Source organism: Arachis ipaensis, chromosome B07 (genome assembly GCF_000816755.2).
Source record: "Arachis ipaensis cultivar K30076 chromosome B07, Araip1.1, whole genome shotgun sequence".
NCBI lineage: Eukaryota > Viridiplantae > Streptophyta > Magnoliopsida > Fabales > Fabaceae > Arachis > Arachis ipaensis.
The window spans coordinates 46,053,532-46,064,043 of NC_029791.2; positions in this window are offsets into that span (position 1 = coordinate 46,053,532).

Sequence of the window (10,512 nt, forward strand, 5' to 3'; positions counted from 1 at the left end):
AAACTTTATATAATTATTTAATTATAACTAGATCAATTAGTTTAACCAGCAGTCCAATAATTAAATCAATATTCTAATAACCTAATATTTTGACAGAGATCATTTGTAAATTTGGTTCTCATAATTATGTTAGTAAATAAAGGATAAACATGTAGATTCAAATGATCATATGAATTTTAAAATCAAATCAATTCTTATTTTACATAATTAATTCCAAAACTAATAATTCATTTCAAATTCAATTTTTTTTAAATCAAATTAAATCAATTTAAAAAATATTATATTTTTTATTTTTGTAATCTTACATTACACACTCATACACACTCTACTATCACTATGGGATCCTAATTTCATTTTCAGTATAACCCAGGTTTTAAAACCTGGTGTAACAAAATGAGAGGCCAACTTATCCTTCATCTGTATCAAACCTCATCAGCACCAAAAATATTTTTGTATGTGAAAAATACTTCATCATTTCAAACACAATATTTTGGTAATTATATGCTCAAATGACAAAAAATAAATCAAATTTCACCTTTTTCTTTCGCTCCAAAATAAAGTAAGACTTGATTTGGTAAAATTTTTATTTTTCAAAAGTAACTTATAAAAATGGCTTTTTAAAAAATAACTTTTTAAAAACTGCAGCACCTGTATTTTTGTAAAATCAAATTAAAAATAACTTTTAATAAGCACAAATATTACAATTATGTTTAGTAAAATAGCTTTTAAAATTAAAAAGAACTATAATAAGCATATGCATAATAAAAAATAATTACTTTTTATAAATATCATAAAAAATATTTTGTATAAATATTACCACTAAAAATACTAAACTACCCAAATAATCACTATAGCTTAAATTTTCCACCAATCAAATTTGATGCTATATTATTTTAAACCATGTTTATAGTTCTAAGAAATTTATCACCAACTTTTTCAACTTCACCTTCATCGTCGTCTTCATATTTTTCGATCTCAACGTGCTTTTGATCATATTTCTTAAATTTATGACACCTATAGAATAATGTCTAATATAGTTATGCAGTGTCATTGTTGCGATAATCTAAAACTAGGCGTATCTTGTAAAATTTTTCACATTTTTTTCAAGTTCCAAATATCCGTTCTATCACACTTTTAACTGAAGGATAAGTATAGTTATATATTTCATAATATCTGAAAGGTCTATTAATATAATAAAATTCTAGCAAATGATATGTCTCCCCTTTATATGCTCTTACATAATCTATCTTTTTTGAATAGCCTGCATCTACCAAATAATATTTACATATATATTATCAAATGAAGGAAAACATCATAAGAAATCAAATTTGATTCATAGTATATAATTTAGTTTTAAACGTAATCAAGTATTTCCTGATAGATACTTTGGAAAATTCAACTCAAATGTACCGATTGCATATAAAAAATACTCTTATATATGTTATGAGCGGTCTCTTCTCACTTCCATTAAAGCAAAATTAATTCCATATCAAAATTACATGCAGCCATAATATTTTAGGTTAGAATTCTCTTTCTGCCGTTAAATCGAATGTGATCTTCAGCAGATACAATCATTAGTACATAAGTTTCATCTATAGTATCAATTGCATCCTATAATTAACATTATTAGAGCATTAATTTTGCAAATAATATGAAGCAAATATATTACCAACACCTATCAATTATAGATAATAATTGTTTTTAGAAATCATTTTATATCTTTTTCAAAGCAAAAAATATATAAATTACTTTAAAGTGAGGCCAATATCTATCATCATTTCTTAATTTTTTGGCACTTTTTAAAAATCATGATATTTTGGTTGTATGATATCTATGCTCAATTTGCACACACCATATAGCACTTCTTTAAATTTTCAACTTATTGTTTAACCAAAATGTTGAAATTGTTCCCGTAACAATCCAATTTTTAGTATATCATGATCGTACTGAAAATCAAGTGTCACCAACTTGTCACCCAAAAACTTAACTAATATTTATTATTAAACATATAATCATGTTAGTACGAAATCGTGCTTAAGAAAAACTGTTTCTTTTTAATATAAAAAGAGTCACAAGAAAACTAATTACGCGTAGACAAATGGTGATGTAAAATTAAATATGAAAAACAATAACATGAACATCAAGGATAAGCATAATATACATCGTGTACACTATTTACATACATATATAATTATATATTGTCATACAAAACATTAGTTAGCGTACAACTCTTCACAACTTATTACTATAGACACAACCAACCCTCTGGGTTTTGGTCCACATAGGAAGCCCCTAAATTGGTGCCTAAAACTAGCCTAGTCAAACTAATCATAACTTACTCTCTCGGTGAGTTTAATCAAAAGTGAGAGACTAAATACAAAATCTAGGCTAACATAAGAAACTCCCAAAATCACACCGTCAACTCTAATCATCAACTGTCATAATCAGAGGAAAAAATTTTGATCACTTCAGGATACTCCTCGGGATCCTCAACATCATCATCAGAGATCTCAATAATCTCAGAGGAAATCCTGGCACTGGTATCACTACTTTGATCTATGCACACAGGCCCACTAATAGAAGTCGTATGCTGATCCTCTACCGAGAGTCCAAATAAGAATGATAAAATTAGCTCTAAAGGAAGATCCCATTCAAGTACAGCCTCGGGTATATACTCCTATACAGGATCAGGCTCACGAACAATATAATCCTCAAGCTGAACAGTGTGAAACCCGGTTAAAATGGTAATTAAATAAGAAATTAATTAAATATCGGCTAGAAGAATTGGGAAATTTAAAATTCATAATTTAAAAATTTAACAGTGATAATTAAATTTGGAGAATTTTTTTGAGTGGAAAAATGTAATTTTCTACAAAAAATGCATAAGGACACGTGCCGGTAATTCAACCGGCAGTATCGGCTTAAACAGTTCAGTACTACCAGTGAAAAATTAATTATGAGTCAGAGAAATTAAAAAAAAGTAAAAGTTATAATCTGTTGAAATAAAGATACTTGAAATACGAAATAAAACACCAATCTTAAAGGTTTTGGCCCAAAATTGGGCCAACGGACTAAAACGAGTGAGTTGGGCCTAAGTGGCCCAAGCCCACACTATATAAGAACCCATTTCAGCATAACATAAACACGGATTGGAGGAAGAGAGAAAGAAGAACACAAACCCTAACCCCCTTTGATCTTCAAAACTCCATAACTTTTGATCCGGAACTCTGATTGACGAGCCATTTACGGCCATACGAAGCTCTCATCAAGCTCTTCGATTATATCTAGGTATTGTAGTGAGTATCTTGAAGTACTTTGCTCAATTTCATTTTTTCCTCTCAATTCAAATTTTAGTTTGGATTTTGAGAAAATCTTGTGATTTTGGTTGTTTAGGGATGCTTTAGTATGAGCTATTAGTGGGTTCCATCACCAATTTCAGTGGGTTAAGGTAAGAAATCACTAAATCTTTATGCTTAGTTGAATTCGATAATCCCTAGTGTTGATTTTAGTACAATGTATGAATTTAGATTGAATATATGTTGATTGGAGTTAATTTGGTGATTTGGAGTACTTGATATTAGGCTTTGGGGGCTGAGCTTGGAAGCTTGGGGAAAAAGGAATCTTTGGTGAATTTTAGCTTTGAAGGAATCGGCCAGGTATGGTTTAAGTTTCATTTAAATATCATGTAATGTGACATGAAGTCTTAGGCTAGTTACCCTAGGAATATGATTGAATTGTATGATTGGATGAACTTAAAAGGTGTAATTGATAAATTGTTGTTGGATTTGAGTTTATTTTGGTGATTAGTTGTTTTGTGAATTATATGAGAGTGAAATTAATAAATTGATGAATTGATGAAGTTATGAATTGATGAAATTTGGGCTGGAGGCTGTGGGTTTTGGGCATGAGGCTAGGAAAAGGCGAGCTTGGTAAGTGTGATGAATTGGTTGATTGATGCGGTAAGTGAAGAATAAGTGTATATGTATAAATGATGTAGTTGGTGGTAAAATTGTGAAATTAAGTTAATGGAAGAATTGTTCATATTGAATATTGATGAGAATTGAATTAGAGTATGACGTTATATTTTGCTTGATAATGCGTGTGATAAATGTTTTAGAATTGATTTGATTAGGATTAGAATGGTGAGGAGTTGATGATTGAATGTTTGAAAGGCTTAAGATGGTAAGGAAGTGATTCAAAGTAATATGAATTGGTGAATTGGTCAAAATGAATGTTTAAGTAATTTTGGTAAAAATTAATTTTTGACCAATTTTAGCGGGCTATAACATGGCCCACAAAGTTTGGAATTGAGTGAACTTTATTTTAAACTGAAGACGGTTATAATAGCTTTAAAACGGTATAAAGATAAGGGAAATTGGAGTTTTGTAGAGAAAGTTATGAACGTTGGAAGTTAGGTATAAAAACTAAACTCTATGATACAGAAAACCAGAATTTCTGGTTGTGTGCGCATGCACCATTTGATGCATATGCACGGAACATAGGATTGGAAGTACTCGTGCATACGCACGAGGGGTGTGCACCCGGCACCCGCACACCCTGGAATTTTTACAAGTTGTGCGTACGCACACTAGAATGTATACGCACAAGCTGGGATTTCATGTTGGTGCGTGCGTACGCACAGTAATGATGCGTATGCACAAGTCCTATTTTTCACACAAAACTCTATTTTTAACTATTTGACCTTTTCGAAAAGCTTGTAGACTTTCATAACTTCTATTTAAGGTCCGATAGCTAGTTTTTAGGCCTTGAAAAGAGTGCGAATACATTAAGGGAGTTGAATTGATATTGAAGAAGATGGAGAAGTGAAGAATTGAATTAATGATGAATTAATATCATTGAATGATTTTGATAATGAGAAATGATGAGGATTGATTTTAATTGAGGATGATGGGAATGATTATGATAATGAGATATATTGATGATTGATTGTGATTATGATTATGAATGAAGTGGAGTAAGATTTAGAATGAATTCAATAACAGAATAAAATTTGATTGAGATGTACCTGCCTAGGTAGATGTAGTGGAATGATTCTGCTTGCTCTGGGATGTGGTTGAGATGTTTCTGCCTGGGTAGATTGATAAACCATTATTTAATGGTTTATATTGTGCTTAATTGTGTGGTTTTATCAAATCTTCACCCATTTATTCATATGATTAGCATGTATTTACAATTCCTTCCCAAAATTACTCCATGGTTAAAAACTTGCTTCCTAGAGACTTTTAATTATGTATTTTAATTCTCCTTTATTTCATTCGATGCCGTGATCCGTGTGTTAAGTGTTTCAGGCTTTATAGGGTATGAATGACTTGGAGATTGGAAAAGAGGCTTGCAAAAATGGAAGGAACACAACAAATTAAGGAGATGACCAGCGAGAAGCGACGCGGACGCATGGCTCACACGACCGCGCGAAATAGAGGAAATTGCAGTGACGTGCTCACATGCCTGACGCGAACGCATGGATTGGAAACTGCACAAGTGATGCGAATGCGTGGACGACGCGCACGCGTGACAAGGCAAAACGCTGGATGACGCGAACGCGTGGATGACACGATCACGTGACGTGCGCGATCTGCAAAATCTGCAGAATTTGCTGGGGGGCGATTTTGGGCCATGTTTTGACCCAGTTTTCGGCCCAGAAAAGAAGATTAGAGCCAGGGAACATGCAGAGACCAGAGGAGACATTCATTCTGCATAGTTTTTAGTTTTAGATCTGATTTTACTCCTCCTCTAGGTTTTTTTTTCTCTACACACATAGTTCTTAGGATTTTGATTTTTATTGCTTTTTTGGATTGGGATATCGAGAAGAGTTATTACCTCTGCCAAGACTTCATCATTCTAGTTTGTTTCCTTACTTGTCACTTACTCTTTCATATCCTTATTTTGTTCAGAATTACTATTGGATTACTTTTAGAGTTTATTAATACAAGAACTATTTTTATTTTTAATTGATCTTTTTTATTATTATTTATCATGTCTTCCTTTATTTTTCTTTCTTATTTTGTGAAGTTTACATTCATAATGAGCGAGTAGTTCCCTAACTTGATTGGGAGTTGGTTGAAAGGAGAACCTTAAGTTGGAATGCTCAAGAGTAAAATTATAATTGGGTTTATCGTTGGGTCGCCCTCTAGTCACTGACACTAGTCCTTCCCAAGGGAGAGGATTAGAACTTGTGAATAGAAACTGACTTCCAACTTGCTTGACTTTCCTTTATCTGGTAAAGGATAACTGAGCAGAACAACCTTCAATTATCAATTAATCTTGTGGGAACTCCAACAAGGATAGGTCTTCTGACTAATCTACTCCCGGTCAAGGTTTTTATTTAAATTACTTAAATTCTCTGATTTAATTTCCTGTTACCAAACTTAAAACCAATTTGAAAAACATCTGATTAATAAAATAGCACACCTTTCTGCAACTCGTTGGGAGACGACCTGGGATTCATACTCCCAGTATTTTAAATTCTAATTTTGTGACAACCCTTCTAAATTGATAAGCGGATTTTTGGTTGGTTAAGAACTATACTTGCAACATATCTCTTATAATAATTTCTTAACTCGCCAATTTTTGCCACGTCAATTTTTGGCGCCGTTGCCGGAGAGTTGCAATAGAGTGCTAAGTTATTGATTGGAATTTATTTATTTGCATTTTATTTTATTTTTGCTACTATGAGCTGCATGTTTTTTTCGTTAAATGACGCGTTCACTTCCTGATCCAAGCTTGCCAATATTTGATCCTGAGATTGAAAGAACTATTTCACGTATAAGGCAAGCTCGACGTCAGTTAGTCCTCTCTGAAGGCGAATCTGAAACGTCACGTAAGGAAGAAACAAGCTCCCTTTCTACTGATTCGGTTGATTTACGTGCAGGTGACATGGCAGCACCTAGGAGAGTTACTATCCAGGAGGCTGGAGCCCCTGATTTTACAATGCAACCGTTTCAAGCGCATCACCCAGCGGTGGCTACGAATTTTGAACTCAAGACTGCACTACTCAACTTGATGCCTAAGTTTCATGGCTTACCTGCTCAAGAGCCTATCAAGCACCTTAGGGATTTTCAAGCAGCCTATTCTACTGTCAGGCATGATGGTGCAGATGAAACTTCTATTTTGTTAAAAGCCTTCCCATTCTCTCTTGAGGAAAAGGCGAGAGATTGGTACTACACTCAACCCGCAGCAACTGTTTCTGACTGGGATATGCTCAGAAGAGAATTTTTGGAAAAATTCTTTCCAGCTGAAGTTACTGATAAACTGAGGAAAGACATTTCCATGATTGTTTAGGACGAATCCGAGACTCTTTACGAATACTGGGAGTGCTTCAACAATCTTCTGGAAGCATGCCCCTACCATATGATTGACAAGATAGTGTTGCTCGGCTACGTCACACAGGGCATGAGGCCTCAAGATAAGATCACATTGGAAAGTGCTAGCGATGGGTCTATGAAAAAGTACGAGACCACTGATGAGGCATGGCAATTGATCAGCGACTTAGCTGAATCTACTCGGAATCACTGGCAGAAATAAAGCCGGTCAAAAGCTGTTGCAGAGGTATCTTCTAGCAAGGAGACCACTGCTCTGACTTAGAGTATATGTGAAATGACCAACTTACTGAAGCAGATGCAGTTGAGTCAACAACAAGCGCAGCAAAGCCAACAGTTAGTCCCACAGAGAGTGTGCGGGATCTGTGCTAATTATAGCCATTATACTGATGAATGTCCGCAGCTCCAGCAGGAAGACAACACTGTAGCAGCCACTCGTAACTTCTATGACCGCCCCAATCAAGGATACAATCAAAGTGGCAGCTACAACCATGGATGGCAGGACAATTCCAACCAAGGTTGGAGAGATAATTCTAACCAGGGTTGGAGGGACAACAATAACAGAGGAGATAGAGACAATCAAGGAAATCAGATGTGAAATAATAACAACAACAGGCAGCAGAACCAAAACCAGCCTTACAGAGCACCTCACCTGAGGCAATCCCAAGGAGCACAGCACAACCAACAACAAGTTTCGCAGATCACTCAATCTAATTCCTCTCCGAGTGATGAGGTGTTTCAATCCCTTGCGCAAGGACAAAAGAACGTGGAAAGTTCACTTAATGGTCTAACATCCGCTATACAAACTCTCATCTCTCAGCTGGGATCATCCAATACTTCAAACACTCAACATGCAAGCTCCAGTGGAATTCCTTCTCAACCCTTACCCAATCCAAAGGGTGGCATCAATGCCATCACCCTAAGGTCTGGAACCACACTGTAAGAGAGGGATTAGGAGGAGCCAATCCCAACAGAACATGCCTCAGCTGAAGAGGTGGTGGAAGTAGAGGATGCTGAAGAGGAAGAGGGCATACAGGACATGGTTGAAGAAGAAGAAGCTCGACCACAAAAAGAAGCACCAAAGGATGCAGACGCTACAGAAAACGCCTCTCCTATTCGGAAGCCCAGGAAGCAGATGGAACTTGATCCCAAAATGGTAGAAATATTCAAAAAGGTTGAGGTAACTATTCCCCTTTTTGATATTATTCAGCAGGTACCTAAATACGCAAAGTTTCTAAAAGATTTATGTATACATAAAGACAAAATTAATGAATTAAAAACTATTCCTTTAGGTACTTCTATATCTGCTTTAATGGGAGGTATACCTGAAAAGTGTAGTGATCCAGGTCCATGTATGGTTAATTGTACTATTGGTGGTGTGATATTTTTTGATTGCATGTGTGATTTAAGAGCGTGTGTTAGTATAATGCATTTGTCTATATATGATACTTTGAGGCTCCCTCCCTTAAAAAGTTCGACAGCTCGTTTTGTGTTAGCAGATAAAAGCATTATTATAGTGGTTGGAATTGCTGAAGATGTATTAGTGAGCATTAAGGGGCTCACATTTCCCATTGACTTCTATATCCTGGAAATGCCCCCTAATGACTCAGGAAGGCCATCATCAATCCTTCTTGGAAGACCATTCCTGTAGACTTCAAAGTTCAAGCTGGACGCATTTTCCGGAACTTATTCTTTTGAAATAGATGGCAGAATGGTGAAATTCAGTTTAAATGGAGCTATGAAGCACCTTCCGGATGATCATTCTATCTTCCAGTGTGACATCATAGATGAAACCATGGTTGATGTTCACCAGGAAGAATTAGAAGAGAAGTACATAGAACAAGGTCCAAGTGTGGGGACATTTTCAGAGGACAATAAGGGCACTTTGCCATTATCACCAGCTCCGGATGATCCAGAGCCTGGCCATGAGCAGAAATTGGAATTAAAGCCCCTCCCTCCACACCTCAAGTATGCTTACCTTGAGGACAAGCAGAATTTTCCAATTATCATTGCAAGGGAACTCACTTCTCAACAAGAAGAACAGCTACTCAGTGTACTGAGAAAACACAAGAAAGTAATTGGATGGAGCCTGGCGGATATACTAGGCATCAGCCCTCAAGTTTGTGAGCATAGAATATTCCTAGAAGAGGGAGAAAAGCCTGTCCGTCAACCTCAGAGAAGATTGAATCCCACCATCTTAGAAGTTGTCAAGAAAGAAGTGACCAGGGACTTGAAGCAAATATCATTTACCCCATCTCAGATAGCAAATGGGTCAGTCCAGTACAAGTGGTGCCCAAGAAGTCTGGAATCACAACAGTAAGAAATGAGCATGGAGAGCTTCTGACAACTAGAGTGCAGAATTCATGGAGAGTTTGCATTGACTATAGGCGTCTCAACCAAGCCACTCGCAAGGATCATTACCCCTTGCCATTCATTGATCAGATGCTTGATCGCCTGTCAGGTAAATCCCATTATTGCTTTTTAGATGGTTATACAGGCTATTTTCAAATCCATATAGCTCCTGAAGATCAGGAAAAGACTACTTTTACATGTCCTTTTGGGACTTATGCTTATAAGAAAATTCCCTTTGGCTTATGCAATGCACCAGCCACTTTCCAAAGGTGCATGATGAGTCTTTTCTCTGACCTTATTGAGGACAGTATGGAGATTTTTATGGTTGATTTTAGTGTTTATGGTGATTCATTTAGCCTTTGCTTGGATAGTTTATCTAGAGTATTAGATAGATGTGTCAGTACAAACCTTGTATTAAATTTTGAAAAATGTCACTTTATGGTAAAACAAAGGAGTGTACCAGGACATGTTGTGTCTAATACTGGCATTTTGGTAGATCCAGCAAAGGTGGATGTTATTTCTAGTTTACCTTACCCCTCCTCTGTGAGGGAAGTCCGATCGTTCCTTGGCCATGCAGGTTTTTACCGAAGATTCATTAAGGATTTTAGTAAGGTAGCACTACCCTTATCTAGACTACTGCAGAAAGATATTGAGTTCGAGTTCAGTGAGGATTGCAAACACGCGTTTGATAAGCTGAAGACCGCCCTGACTCAAGCTCCAATTGTGAGAGGACCAGACTGGAGCCAGCCATTTGAAATCATGTGCGATGCTTCCAACCATGCAGTAAGAGCAGCGCTGGCTCAGCGTGAAGGTAAGGATCCTT